The following is a 16094-nucleotide window of genomic DNA, read 5'->3' as shown; positions in this document are numbered from 1 at the left end:
TTTATGTCACAGGCAAAGTTCAGGTCCTTGGATCTAGTGTTCATGGTGCTGTTTGTTTTGTTTTATGGATGTACAACAGGTCCATCAGAGCTGGGTCTGAAGGTGCCTTAAATGCCAGGCAAAGATCACATCTCAGTAAACTGTAGGAGACTGAGTAAAGAGATAGGGTCTTAAGACGGTCAGTGTAGGACAGGGTATTCATACCCTGGATTCTCCTAATCTGAATTATGACTCAAATGCAGGGATTAGTCATTCTTTTTTTTTTAAATAATAACTCTAAAGGCTCAAAAATCAGCTAATCACATAAAACTACGTAAACATACAATAATGTTTGCAAAGTGCTGATACTCTCATCTGTCCTCACACGGTGCCCATCAACAGAAGCATTCTGCAAACTAGAACAATAACATTTGGTATGCAACATAGCAGTGCCAGTGGCAGAGCAGGTAATGCACCCTCTCTTTGGTGCAGATGGCTGTGGATTCTATTCCCATAACAGGTAAATGGTTTACTAACACTGTACTCATATATGTCATCCTTTGGATGAGATGTTGGACTGAGTTCCCATCTGCTATTGTTTATAGTAGCTCAGGTGGATGTAAAATATCTCACTGCACCTTTAGTACCCTGATGTCCTGTCCAAATTTCACCTAGTAGTTTAAATGCAACCACAATTCTGCTCTGAAAAGGGGTCACTAGCCTAACTGTTCAACCCTGATCAGCAAAGAATAAAAAAAATGTTAATTCAGTGTAGCTCTGCATTCTGTATGTTGTACTTGAGGCGGTGTATCCTAACTTTAGGCTGGAATGCAAAGCTCAAAAAACTAAGTAGTATTTACTATTTACATTATGCAGAACAGGAAACTATTTAATCAATAAGATATGCAACTGCTCTGAAACTGATGTTGTGTGACTATTTTAGAATTTTCCAACACATGCATTGGGAATGTGTGTATTCTAACTTAAGTGTAAAATACAAAGCATGAAAAACTGGGAAATAGAATTTCTTATTTACAGTAAGCAGAACAGGAAAAGGTTTAATCAATGGGCTCTGTAACTGCTCAGACAGTGCTGTTGTCTATTTTGGATTCTTCCAACCCATCTACCCAGTCTCTGTTGTGCTTTTAAACTGAGTGGCTCTTGAATTTCCCATCTGTACTGTAAATCTGACTTTGGAAGCTCCACCCAAGAGCAGAGGGGGCCTTATTTTCTAGCATTCTTAGCAATTACCAATCACTGGAAGGCCCGAGAATTGCTTCCTGTTGAGAGAAGGGACAAACAACAATAATTACTGATTGTATCTGATTGGGCAGTATGGTGGGACTTCCTTGATTGGTCTGGTTGCAGTTTTGGTGGAAATCTCTACAATTTAAATTTTGGACCTTTGTGCAGCTTGGCTTTTTGATGTGATGAATTTCTGTATGTGCTATCAGGACCTATTTGATTATCAAACTGTAACAAGTGTACTGAACCCAGCAACATCTGACATAATGCTGATTGCATGTGAGCCTGTGACCCACTTCTCAGGAAGCAGCTTGGAATTAGTGCTACTGTCTTGCTTCTGGTGAAAAAGAAGAAAAACATAATTGATTTTCAGCTGTGTATCACTGCAATAAGACCAGTGCTAATTGTCAGTAGGTGAATCTTTACTATTTTTTATTCTTGGTAGCACCATTCTGTCTTTATACTAAACAATGCAAGCTTAGCCACTATCTAACCTAACTTCAGAGTATTCCCTAAAAACGTCATCAATAAATCATCAGGGTCTTTATAGTAGTCTTCCTCCAACCCCTAAGTACTATGACCAGCCCTAGTACTGCACCTTCTGGAAACATGAGTCATCAGTCTGTTCTCACCCATCTCTGTCCAGTTTAATTGTATTAGATGTCCTACGGCAGTTTAACAACTGCCTTATGCTTACTACCTGTTCACTGCTTCTACCAATTTATAGTATGGCCTGTAAGAGATGTAAATGTTTAAGAAACATGGAGGCAAACCTCTCACATCATCACATCAATCACAGCACACTGCTAGGACCATAATGAATGCTGAAACTGTAAATTTGCTGAAACCTCTTACAGAACATTCTAAAAGATCCCAGCCTCCAGTACATAAGGCAATGCTTACTTTTTTTCTCTCACACATATTGCATATCCACACAGCTCACCCTAGAGCCACCAGGAAAGCAGACATAAGTCCATAAAACCCACTATCTCTGCTTCATACTTCTCAACCTAGAATCATCAAAAATCTGGACAAGGCCCATGAAAAATAGGTACAAATCTGTACGCTGATTAACATCTAATTTGCATACATAATTACATAACCCAATTCACTCCAGTGGAATTGTGGGATACCAACTTTCCAATGCAAACTGAAGAACAGACAACCAAAATATGGCACCAAAGTCCCCCTGCAGCCATTCCAATGTCCCATTACCTAGCTATTTTGCCCCATTTACCATACACACTAATGTGTGCATACTGCTTTACTTCTACAATGATTATTTGATTTTATTTTTACATTTTATAGCACAATGCACAAACACTAACAGACATCTGCTAAACAAAGCAATACTGTCTCACAATGAAAATAGACTTGGCATTAAAACTTCTCTGCCCTTGAAACTCACATTCATTGATACAGCATTGAAACCCACACCACATCCAAAGAAAATGCATCTGGCCAGTGATGGATAAAGATTATCTTTGGGCTGTTTTCATATCAATGGCCCCCTTGCACACAAAACAAGAAACATACATGTGTTCTTTTCTTTGACACACCTTCCTGACTTTATTAAGTTATATTCCTTGTATAATACAGCACACTTGCTAGACAAAGCACATTTTAAATTTATTGTTTGAACATTTTTTCAGTAGGCTGTACTGTAGGCAATGAAACAAAATGCATGAACCAATAATGACAAAACTGCCCAATTCAGGACATTTCCATCATAAATGTCTACTTCAACACCCACACTATAAATAGAATGACAGTAGTGTAAGCCATAGGCATCTTGCACAGCTTCTTGCACTTATTTTGAATTTCAGTTTTTTTTTTTTGGGTGGGGGACAAAACGTCAAAAACCAGGGACACATTTTAAACATTGCTTGTATAATTTTGGAAAGTTGCTAAAGTAAAATGTTGTGTTACCACCATGCATTTCACTGGCAAATCATGAACCCCAGGACCCTATGCACTACAGTCAGAGCAACATACCACTATGCCAAATCAGCAGTTTCCTGAAAAATAGGAAGACTGAAACTTAATGGCTATCATTTAGTGAATCCAGTTCTCACTTCTCACCATAGCTCTCAACCTCTTAGCACAAAAAACCTGGACAGAGCCAATAATGGGGGAATACAAATTCAGTTCTCACTTCTCACTCACCATAGCTCTCAACCTCTTAGCACAAAAAAACTGGACAAACAAAGCCAATAATAGGGGAATACAAATTCTGTTCTCACTTCTCACCATAGCTCTCAACTGTTAGCACAAAACTCTGGGCAAAGCTCACAAGTGGTGGTGGTTAGGGACTTTAGGCTCTTTTTACCCTGTACTAAAGGTACAGGGTTTGAGCCTGAATACCTCTAGCCACCAGGTGTGTGTGTATGTATATATATATATATATATATCTATATATATATATAGACACACACACACACACACACACACACACACACACACACACACACACACACACACACACACACACACACACACACACACACACACACACACACACACACACACATACCATTCCTTACTTGCAAGTTGATGAGTCTTTATTTTTCCTGTTTGGACAGATTCCTTGTTCCAGCTGCCGTTCCTAACATAAAATAATCCATAACCGCTACCATTCGGAACATAAAACAGTGGTGCTGCCCAGACTGATTCCTTGTTCCCTAAGCTATTCCTAACATAAAATAATCCATAACCACTGCCATCCTGAACATAAATAAGAGTGCTGCTGTTTTGCTGATAATCCCCATTAGTAGAGTACCACCCGTTCCCGCTCGCATTTGAGCAGCCCAGGCCAGTCGGAAATGTGCACGACGTGAGCTCCTTGAGCTCATTCTAACTGGCTGGTAGCCCTGACGGAGCTGATGTGAAGATGTCAGCTCAAACAGTGCAAAAATAATAAAATTAAAAAAACAACAGAAAAAAATCTGAAATGAAGGGGTGCCACTCGGGAATTGTAGCACCCCCTTCATTTGGACCCCAAACCTCGGTAAAAAACGAGTAATTCGGTATGGTTGGGATGTATGCTCTGCTTCCATACAGGGAAATGTTTTAATCTTAGGTGACTCTATTGCTAGGCATACAGACTCCATATTTACCAAACTATACAAGAGAATGATGATTGCAGGCTGTTTTACTGGTATCTTGACTAGATCCATGATGTCACAGGGCCCTTAAACCAGACAAATATGACTATGACCTACTGGTAGTCCAAGTGAGAGTAAATGACTTGAGGCATTGCACCCAGATCAACATGCAGAGAGAAACATGCTGTTACTGGTCTTGAGCAGTATCTTGCCTTCACCAAGAGTTAAGCCTAGATGCCAAGATATAATAACTGGATAAATAGTGGATGCCATTCTAAGACTATCCAGTATGTGTCAGCCTTGGATAAGATGGTAGATAATATTGAGAGTCTGTTTTGCCAGGTATAGCCTACTACTCATATACTAAGGCTTCTGCATATGGGCTAAAGCCTTTGCTGCAACCACAGTGTCCTTTTATACAGAACCCCCTATTGGGCAATCCTACATAGCACACTCAGACTCAAATTTGGACAACATCATGGTGTAGATGCTTGAATGTGACTCCCTTCTGCAACTAAAATGCATTCACATTTCTGTAATTTCTGAGATATGATGTTAGCACAGTGGCAATACTCCCTCTGTACTGTGGCTTGCCACCTATCACACATTCAGATCCATAGGCAACTGCAGGATTGTATCTATATTTGTCAGAAACAAAATCGCCACATATCAAATTACCCACAACCTAAACCTGGAGTTCATGTAGATCCAAATAAGTGTTAACAAATCCCACTATTACTTGATTGCTAGATACAGATCTCCAACAGTGACCCCAAAGATCATGAATAATATCTTAAAACCTTTGAAGGGTTAAATATCAAACGGAATACCTTCCTACAAGGGTAATTCAGTTACCTAAGCAGTAATTGGCACACTTACCTATAAAAATGGATATGTTCAAGATTTCCTAGACTTTGTTAATACCAATGCACTGAAACAAATTGTAAACCTACCCACTAGAAGCTCTAACATCCTTGAGTTGGTCCTTAACAGTCCAGCTCTTGTTTGTACAACACCTTGCATCTGCTCATCCCTGGTTAAATCTGACCACAAGTCAGACATCTTGTTTGTTAGGTGTAGTCATACCACACCACCACTAAATGAGACCACCTTTAGGAACTCCAGTAGTGCAAATGTACTTAGGCTTGTAAAAGATCTATGCAAAGCTCCCAACAATCTCCAGCAAATGGATTCAACTGAAAAGGCTGCTGTATTCACCTCCAACTTTTAACAACACCTAATCCACTGCTTAGAAAGGTCAGTACCCATCAACCCTAGGTATACTCGTAGATTCAGGAATAATCGTCTCTGGTGGAACTCCTGTAATAATAAACTGAATAATAAAAAAGGAAAATAGTAAAAAGTTGTAAGAAATCCCCAACCCCTTATCTCAGGATCACAATGAAACATGCCAGCAAGGAACATGAGAGTACTATTAGAAAATACAAAGTGCAGCATGATCTCAAGGTCACTACAGATGCCAAAGCAAAATACACATTTTTCTTCATTTATGTCTGGAGATTAAGGAATAATGTCCAACAGTGCACTGAGCCCATCTATAATAATAATATCCCAAGGCTGCAACCCAAATTTTAACGCATATTACCCTACCTACCCACATTATTTATTGCAATTTAGTAACTGGGTTATTTGGATGGTCAGTTGACCATTTTCAGCTACAACCCAGGATAATACGAACAGAAAACAAGACAAACTAGCCACAATAAGAAACAAAACAGCAACATAGATTTATGACTCAGACTCCAAATCTGACCACAAAGCACTGACAAGTGGAGTACCACAGGGTTCCGTTTTGGGACCTCTCCTGTTTGGTATCTACTTCTCCGAAGTACAGGCTAACACAGAAAGCCTCTGGCTAACAAAGTTCGCAGATGACTGCAAACCAGGAGCCATAGTCAAGTCCCCAAATGATGTGGACATCCTACAGAAGGGCCTCACTGAGACAGATGCCTGGTGTCAGAGCCATGGCCTCAAGCTCAATGCCAAAAAGTGCAGTGTCATCCCCTTTGGTAAAAACTCTGTACCCATGAACTACCACATAGGCAGCAATCTACTTAACACCGAATGTGTGATAAGAAACCTTGGGACCCAAGTAGACAGTAGTCTCTCCTTTGATAGTCACATCACCACAGTAGTCAGGAAGTCCTTCTACATGGCACACTTAATCATAAAAGGGTTCTCATCCAGGAAAAAAGAGGTCATTGTTCCCCTCTACTCGACACTCATTAGACCCATTATAGAGTACAATGCCCCTTTTGGAATGTACCTCACAAGACATCTGCAGCAGCTGGAAAGGCCAAAGAAGTACCTCACAAAGAGGATTACTGGCCTCAAACAAATGCCCTACACTGACCGCCACAAAAAACTCCCGCTTTACTCCGTAGCATATCACCTACTCTGAGGTGATCTCTGCCTAACATATAAAGCTATGTCAAACCCAGAGCTGTTGGACATGTTACACCTAATGAAATCCCAATCCCGCCGAGCTACACGCTCTAGGGACCTAAACCTTGTCATCACAGTAAACAGGACATGCTGGAGGGATAGATTCCTGTCCCAGAGACTTCCCATACTCTGGAACAGGCTACCCATCTATGTCAAGCAAAGATCTTCATTAGCACTCTTCAAGAAAAATCTTGATGAGTGGATGGGAAATAGGAAATACACCCCGGGGATCACTTCTGTGTCTCTGCTCGACAGTGGCACAGGAAAATAACTTTCTTGGGTGGCGTAAGCCAAGGAACCTTGTTGGCTAGGCTTACGTAGGCCCTTGGGCCGATAACCTAGTACCTACCTATGAACCTATGATAATTATGACTAGCAGACAAAGGTTAGCAGCAAACTACAGCATATGAAATTAATAAAGAACAGTGGTATTAAGAGTCATTATTAAAGGAAGGTTTATGTACATTATTTACAATAATATCTGTATGTGCTTCTTTTCCATACATGAGCTGATATTGACATTATTCAAAATAGGGACAGAGGTTTCTTTCTGTACACTTGCAAACCATTAAGGTGTTGTTGGTAATTATTGATATCTAACAGGTATGGCACCTAATGTCTTATCCTGCATCCCTGAAACAGATACACTCTGCAGCATTTCTGAGGTGCATCTTTAGTTTGAGCTTGAATTCTAGGATGAGTGGCTATGTTTTGTGATCTTACCTTTTAGATTAGCAATTAGACGTGGCTGGGCACAATTTTGTGAAGGCTTTTTCTCCTATGGTGTTGCCAAATCAAAGTACTCTGATGAGCAGTTTCTCCTCTTTGGTGCTTTTTAGTGCATAAGATGGGTCTATAACATATTGTCTGAGTATGTGTGGAGGTTAATGACCAAGAATTAGGATTGTTAATATGATGATAATGAGAATTAATATTGCAATGCTTTGTAATGGGAGCCAGTGGAAGACTTGTAGTAGCTTACAGTGATGTGAGCAATGGCTAGCTAAGAGTGCAAGGGGACATAGTTTGTTTTCTATTACATGTAGCTTTTGGGAGTCTAAAATGGTGGATAAGGAAGGGTAGGTACATATTCGAGTTTGGGACTGAGCACAGTTTTGCCTAGGGAATGTTGTGGTTTTGGTGAAAGAACGTGTGTTGTTCCACTGCAAAGCATTAACTGACCTAGTACCTTATGTGGTACAAAATCAGTGTTGTCAGAGAAAGAAAGTGTGGGGTTGAGTAGGATGCCTAGGTATTTTTTGTGGTCACATTTCGGATGACAGTATGTGAGTCGTTTACTGTTATTGTAGGGAGATTTGCATTTTTTGGCGTGCAGGATCCAAACCTAATCATACAGGATTTTTCAGGATAGAGTATTAATTTGTTGCTTGTAGCCCACTAATAGAAGAAAGAACATTTTTTGGCATAATATATCATAGTTTGGAGGGAGAATGGATTAAATGAGGAGGAAGTCATCTGCGTGCATGATTGTGCCCAACTGGGAAAGCTCATTGGTAAGGTCATCCATGAAAAGAGAAAAATGAGTAGGGGTCTCAGTCTAGAGCATTATGCTACTCCTATATTTAGAATTGATGGGTTTGAAAATGCCAGTATCAAAATGTGCAGTTTTTGATGGAAAAAGTATGCTGTTTTTGCACTTTATTTTGTTGATAAGAATGGCTCCCTGGGTTTATTCACAGAACTGAAAATAGCTGCCATAGCATCATGAAAGACTGAGCCCACAATGCATCACTATCTAAGTTAATGTATATGCTACTGTATTTCCATGCAAAATGCATCAGTACTGCTTTCTTACCTCCTAGATAAGCAAGCTGACAGCTACTTCTTTCTGGTGCAAATTTCTGGAAAACTAACAGATGATGTAGTACTGAAAATACAATGAAAGTAAGAAGCTGCTCCACTAAAGAACTAAGCTGTTTTCTTTGCCTACAATGCTTTGCAATTGTATGCAAATCACTGGCCATTGCCTACCACGACATTTTGTGGGTATGGTTATAAAGAAAATCTGGGTTAACAGTGGAAATAAAAACTTTATTTGTTTGAAAAGTTACTTGCAACTTTAAAATGAGGAGTATAAAAGGAAATTATATTAATTGTAAAACAAAGATGTTACTTAAAGTGGCATATACACTTTAAGCATTTCAAAGAGCAACTTATTCAGCAAAAGATTAAATCAAATAGTGTTACTGTATCACAGAATCTGCTTCTTTATTCATTTATTTTTGCATGGTGAATGGAAGGGTCAGATAAGCATAACTCATTTGTAGTGTATGGAATGTCCTGGGAGGGTGGTGTAATGGTTAAGATATTTGCCTTACAAGCACAAGGTGCAGAGTATGAGTCTCACAAGGGATAATTGGCTAGGCTTAAAATGCCTCACAAGGGCAGTTAGTCTAGTACTAATTTATATATTTTTATATTTATATTTTTATAAGCACCAATATCAGGAAAAAGATAAGCATGCTAAGCTTTTCTGTAGCATGAGAACCAATTGTTACAGCCTTTAGATGGTGTGTAGCAATTGCTAACAACCCCCTCCTCCCACCAGCACTATTGACTCAGTCTCATGCTAGGGACTAAAGAAAAACAGTGACAGCTGGCAAAAAACAGCAGCGCAAAATAAAAACAGCTTGTCCATGTCTCTTAACTGGCCCTGAGTTTGTCTCACACTTTTCTTGTTCTGTCCTGAGTAATTTCTTTTCATTTTCTGGCAAATCATTAAAGTTTCAGTCGATCAATAATGCCACAATAAGACTTTCATACTTATTATTATTCTGAAAATGTATATTGATGCAAAACATGTACTGATAAACTTTTAAGTGAATTAGAGCAGCATTTTAACTGACTCTGATTTTGATCCTTTGTGCCCCTAGAATTCTTAAGCAAATAAGCTCAGTGGATTACTGTTAACTGTTTGACAGTGCTAGCAATGTGCTTTAGTGGCTTTCAAAGCTGGTAAAATACTTTTGTTCTTTTTTTCTGTAACTTGGTGTGCATGGAGCATCACATAAAACTCCATGTACTACAATGATTTATGACTGGTATCTGATTATAACCCTTTAGTATGTGTCTCAACATGGATGCCAAGAGTTTCACCCTTGAGCTTTCCTCTCAAGGTGAATTTCTTGGCATCTATGTCTCAAATACATAATAAGTTGGGTATGATGAAAGACATGATTATATTCCTCTATACAACGGAGGTCTGGGGAGAAGACATATATGAACACATAAAAGAATTACTGACAACAAATTTACAGTCGGAATACAAATTTTACAGATAATTAAATTACTATGCATACAGGAAGACAGAGGAATATACAGGGACCTTTTTGGCATTGTGTATGCTTTAACAGTAAATAAACCTAAGCTTGAATATATATATATATATATATATATATATATATATATATATATATATATATGTGTGTGTGTGTGTGTGTGTGTGTGTCTGTGTATTTTCACATTATATATATATATATATATATATATATATATATATATATATATATATATATATATCTAAGGGAAAACTCATGTTTGTTGAGTAACCCATGCATTGACTTCTACATGTCAACCACAAAAAGTTAACAAAGGGATTACTGACACGCTAATAAGCATGTCCCAAGAAACAACCTCAGCACATGCACTCTTTAAACTAAATTAATCACAAAAAACATTCTGTTTTGCAGGGGGGAAAGACACCCTACATCCCTCATGTGGGAGCTGCACCACCAAAATCTCTGCTAATTATATACTAACTCGCACATTGCAAAATATTGGAGAAACAGCATATTCCCCTACTCCAAGAACTATGCCTTCCAACCATCTGCTTAGTCAACCAAATGTGGTCAGTTAAACAGATGTTGACTAAGGACTCTTCAGACCAAACACTGACCACCCATGGGTATATATATATATATATATATATATATATATATATATATATATATATATATATATATATATTTGACTGTGCACAAATCACTGAAAGCTCAATTCACTGAAAACACAATTCACTGAAACACATTTCACTGAAAGTTATATATGGCCTTTTCCCCACTGTAATGTGACCCTGGAGTTAGTATATATAGTAAGGGTGGATGTGGGGGGGCACTGCCCCCACATTGGGGGGTGTGGGGGGGTGTAGCACCCCAACTATTTTAAATATTTTGACTATATACATGGATACTTGCAATTCCAAATAAATTACTCTTTTTTGAACATAATATATATCCAAACTATGTGGGGGGCTATGACCCCCACACCCCCAATATGGAGGGTGGTGCCCCCCACACCCCCCTTACTATATATACTAACTCCAGGGTTACCTCAGAGTTCAAAATCACAGGAAATATTTAAAACAACATTGCAGGACAGTCTCAAATAAATATAGAAAACATCTAAACTATACTTCATTATATTCCTGACTGAATCTAAGAGAATTACTATACCCTAGTTGACTTACTTACAGAGCAACAAGGCAGATGTATGGTGAGTGGGTCTTCCATCTGATGCTGTCAGGTCAAAGATAAAATGCAAAATGCCCAGTCTCTCTCACTCAGAGAGTTCTTAAATTAATATCCCAAATATTACTACTGGGATAGCTTGCAGAATGACATCACTTCTTGCCATCTGACTCTATCCCAGGTGAAAACCCCACTGATGTAACTGGTAGCATTCAGCATCTACCTGTGAAAAACACAAACAAGGACCCCCTCATGTATCTAAGGCAGATCTTAGAAGTCATAAAACATAAAACAATAAACACTTTCCAGACAATACAAAAAATTTCTAGCTCTAGACATTGTGTCTGCTACTGCACTGATACTGAAAAAAACATCCCTTTATTACTTGGTCATAAAGTAATTTAAATTTTCAGCTATTTTTCTGAAATTAACATCCTCTGCTGCAGTTTTCATTGTTAAAATATATACATCTAGGCAGTTACAATAGTGTATATACATTTCTGCTCAATAATTTACAAAATATCTCTTCATCACACGTCTGTACAATATAACATGCAGTTCTAATAAATCTGTAACACACACATCTTTCATGAAGCAAGTTGACATTCGCAAATGACACATAACCATTTACAAAATTCCAGACAGCTGTGCTGACAGTATCACCTTTTGTTACACTTCTGTATAAATCCTGTTCATATTCACATATGACATACAATCATTTACAAAATTCCAGATAAATGGGCTGGCAGTATCTCCTTTTGTGACATTTCTCCCTCCCCCCACAAAGACTCAAGCGAGGTTTTCAAGTGACCCTTGAGAAATATTGCTTGAGAGGGGTGAGCCTTTCTGAGAATACCTTACTCCATTCCCTGTCTTGAGATTCCAGCTGCCTGGGCATTGCTGACCCCAATATAGTGCAGCATTGTCCTATCATATGCCTGCAACCCTGGGCTCCAGCATAGTAACTTGGCATTTTGCTGGCTGGTTCAATGTAGCCATGTTAAGGGACTGTGGTCTGTAACTACAGCGAATTTCCTTCCATACAGCTAAGGCTGAAGTTTCTGCAGTGCCTACACTATGGTTAGAATTTCCTTTTCTACAGCTGCGTAGCATTCCTCATTGGGTTGGAGCCTATGGCTGAGATATACCACTGGGTGCTCTTCTTCCTCTGAGGAAACCTGGCTGAGTACAGCCCCACCCCATGGTTGGAAGCATCCACCTGCACAACAATTTTTTGCTGTAATCTGGACTGGCTAAAACAAGGGGTCCTCTGAAAGCTCCATTAAGCTTTTGGAATACCTGCTCACATAATGGGGTCCACGCTACCTTATCTGGCCTGTTTTCATTGTCAGGTCAGTGAGGGGAGCAGCTATGGTACTATAATTGGGGACAAATTTCTGTAGTCCCTTGCTGTCCCTAAGAATGCCTTTGCCTGCTTTTTTGGTAAGAAGGGCAGGCCATGCCTGAATGGTCCATTTTGGCAGGTTCTGGCCTGATCGTAGCACTCCCCACTCTATGTCCTAGGTAGGAGACCTCTGCCATACCCACCTGACACTTACTGGGCTTAATGGTCAACTCTACTCTTAGTAGTCTGCTCAGCACCTCCATGACATGCTGAAGGTGCTCTTGCGAGGAATGGCTGTAGATGGCAATATCATCCAGGTAAGCAAGGGCAAAATCTCCTGTTCCTGGTAAGATATGATCTAAAAGCCTCTGGAAAACTGCTGGGACATTTTTCATCCTAAAGGGCATCTTTGTAAACTCATACAAGCTGAGAGGAGTCACAAAGGCTAACCTCTCTCTAGCATTGAGAGTCAAGGGCACCTGCCAGTAACCCTTGGTAAGATCAATAGTGGTAAGATACGTAACTCCACCCATTTGCTCTAGGGCTTCATCTGTTCTAGGCATGGGGTAAGTATCTGACATTGTGTGACTATTTAATTTCCTGTAGTCCACACAGAACCTGGTGCAGCCATCCTTCTTTGGAACCAGCACCACTGGAGAGGCCCAGGAACTGCTGGACATCTGGATTACCCCTAGTTCCAAAATTTCCTGTATCTCCTCCCTCAAAGTCTATTTGACTCTCTCAGGCACCCTATAAGGGGCCAGCTTAATAAGCCTTTGGGGTCCTGTATCCATAAGGTGCTGCAGCAGGTGGGTGCACCCTAGTTTCCCAGTGAGCATGCCCCCAAATTCCTGTAACACTGCTCGGATCTCTCGAACCTGGGTAGGGGATAGCTGCTGGGACATTGCTACCCCTTCCATTGAGGTGTTAGTCTGAGCCTGACTGAGGAGATCAGTCACCAGATTCCCCTCAGACTCCTGCTGCAATTCACAGCAAATACTTAGCACAAGGGCCTCTTTATCATGGTAAGGCTTCATCGTGTTAACATGGTACAATTTGTGCTCCTGCCTCCTGCCTAGCAGTTCTACCATATAGTTAACATCATTGACCTTCCTTACCACTTTGAAGTGTCCCTCCCAAACTGCCTGCAGCTTGTTGTGTCTGACAGGAATGAGAACCACAACCTGCTGCCCTACAGCATACTCTCTAGCTTGAGCATTTCTGTCATAAAATACCCTTTTCTGCTGTTGGGCTTCTTCCAGGTTTTCCTGGACCAAGCCCATGATTTCTCTGAGCCTTGTCCTGAGGTTTAGGACATATGCCACAACAGACTCCTTGTGGGATTCACACTCACCCTCCAACTCATCATGAATCAAATCTAGAGGTCCCCTCACACTATGCCCATACAACAACTCAAATGGTGAAAAACCTGTGGATTCCTGTGGCACCTCTCTGTAAGCAAATAGCAGATGGGGTAAATATTTGTCCCACTCCCTTTTGAACTGCTCTCCAAATGCCCATTGCATGGTCTTTAGTGTAGAGTTTAACCCCTCAACCTGGCCATTAGTTTGGGGATGGTAGGCATGGTCTTTTGGTGTTTCACCCCATAGTGCTTTCCACAGACAAGCCAGCAGGTCTGACATGAAATTAGCACCTCTGTTAGTTAGTATAACATTTGGGAAACCTACTCTGTTGAAAATCTATATCTAAAAAAGCATTTGACACCTTTTATGCCTCAATGGAGAACAGGGCCACCTCCTCAGGGTATCTGGTAGCATAATCTCCTATCACTAGGATATACTTCTTCCCTGTGGAACTTGGAGTATTCAGAGGCCCCACAGTATCCATAGCTACCCTCTGAAATGGCTCATCAATCACAGGCAAAGACATCAGAGGAACTTTCATCTTGTCCCCTGCCTTGCCTACCTTTTGGCACTGCTTACAGGTCCTGCAGAACAGTGTTACATCTCTGGAAATCCCAGGCCAATAAAAGTTCTGCATAGTACGTCTCTTTGTACACTTTATGCCCATGTGACCTGCAAAGGGAATATCATGGGCTATGGCTAGAAGTGCCAGGCAGTAGGCTCTGGGCACTACCAACTGCTGTATTCTCTCACCCTCTAGCCCTCCCTCAGGGGTCCACTCTCTATACAGTAACCTTTTCTCCCAGTATAAAGATCCCCCCTTCCTGTGAGAATTACATGCCTCCCTGGCTAACTCCCTCAGACCTTATAATGTATGGTCTGAAAGCTGAGCCTGTCTCAGCTCTCTTTGTAACCCTTCCCAGCTCCCCTTCAACAGGAAGTCAAGTATTCTCTGCCAGTGGTGCCTCACTGTCAGCCTGGGTACTATTACTCACCTCTGCCCTTGCAGTAACTCTGTCCAAGGGAACATCAGTACCCACAAGCAGCTGTGGCTCACCCCCAGTCTATTCAGGGGTGTGGGTTCGAATCCCACCACTGCTACCAATATATATGATGCCCCACCACTGGCAACAGTAATCAAGGAGCCTCAATCCTCACCACTAGCACCAGTGGAGGACGTATATTAGGAGGATGACAAGTACACACAGAGTATTTCTAGATGCAGTTCTCTGCATCAAGTGCAATTTCTCTTAAGAACACACAGAGACCACAGTCAGTCTGGGGCTGGTTTCTCCATCTTTCCCATGATCCCCAGTAAGATGTCCCTCCACTGGCACAGCTATAGAGTTGAGATCCCAGCTGAGTGGCCACGCCAAGACATCCAGCACCCTCTCTGTTCAACCAGTGCTTTGTGTCCCTGCCCAAGTAGCTCACACACACACACACACACACACACACACACACACACACACACACACACACACACACAAACACACACACACACACACACACATACGCACACACACAAACACACACTTTCATCTGTCTTGCGTCTGTGCTCACAAAAATTTTTTCTATAAGCTTTAGGTGTTAACTTAAAACACTCTAACAAACAATTTTTAACTGTATTATAATTTAAACAATCAGTATCAGACAATTTAGAAGTAGCAGTTATAGCTTTACCATGGAGTAAGGGAGTCAGGAACCATACCCAGAGCCCTTGGTCATCATTATACTGTTTACATACCCTTTCAAACATATGAATAAAACTGTCCAAATGATCACCCTCTGTAAACTGTGGAAGTAATTTACTGTTGCTTCTGGGGTTTGGTTACTCCCTTCCTTATTACCTCCACAACCCTGACGAAGAGTCAGCATCTCCTTTCTATGTTGCCTCTACCTCTCATTCTCTTAAGCTTCCAGACGTCTCAGTCTCTCTGCTGATTCTAATACCATCCATTCCCCCTTTTCTTCAGCTGCCAAACTCCGCAGTCTCTCTGCTGATTCTAGTTCTAACTGTTTGGTCTCCAGTTCAAGTCTCTTTAACCCCAGATGGATTGTTAAGGCCTATGTAGAAAGATTGAACTGTCCATTTTCTGAGAGT

General features: G+C 40.6%; 1 protein-coding gene across 3 annotated transcripts in view; it reads right to left on the bottom strand.

Moving 5' to 3' along the window:
* SVEP1 (sushi, von Willebrand factor type A, EGF and pentraxin domain containing 1) overlaps nucleotides 1-16094 on the bottom strand; it is a 2252988-nt gene that overhangs the window by 349687 nt on the left and 1887207 nt on the right. The window lies entirely within an intron of this gene.

Source organism: Protopterus annectens, chromosome 2.part0 (genome assembly GCF_019279795.1).
Source record: "Protopterus annectens isolate FY-2018-M chromosome 2.part0, PAN1.0, whole genome shotgun sequence".
NCBI lineage: Eukaryota > Metazoa > Chordata > Ceratodontiformes > Protopteridae > Protopterus > Protopterus annectens.
The sequence above is the reverse complement of the archived record's forward strand: the minus strand, read 5'-3'. Positions and strand labels throughout refer to the sequence as shown.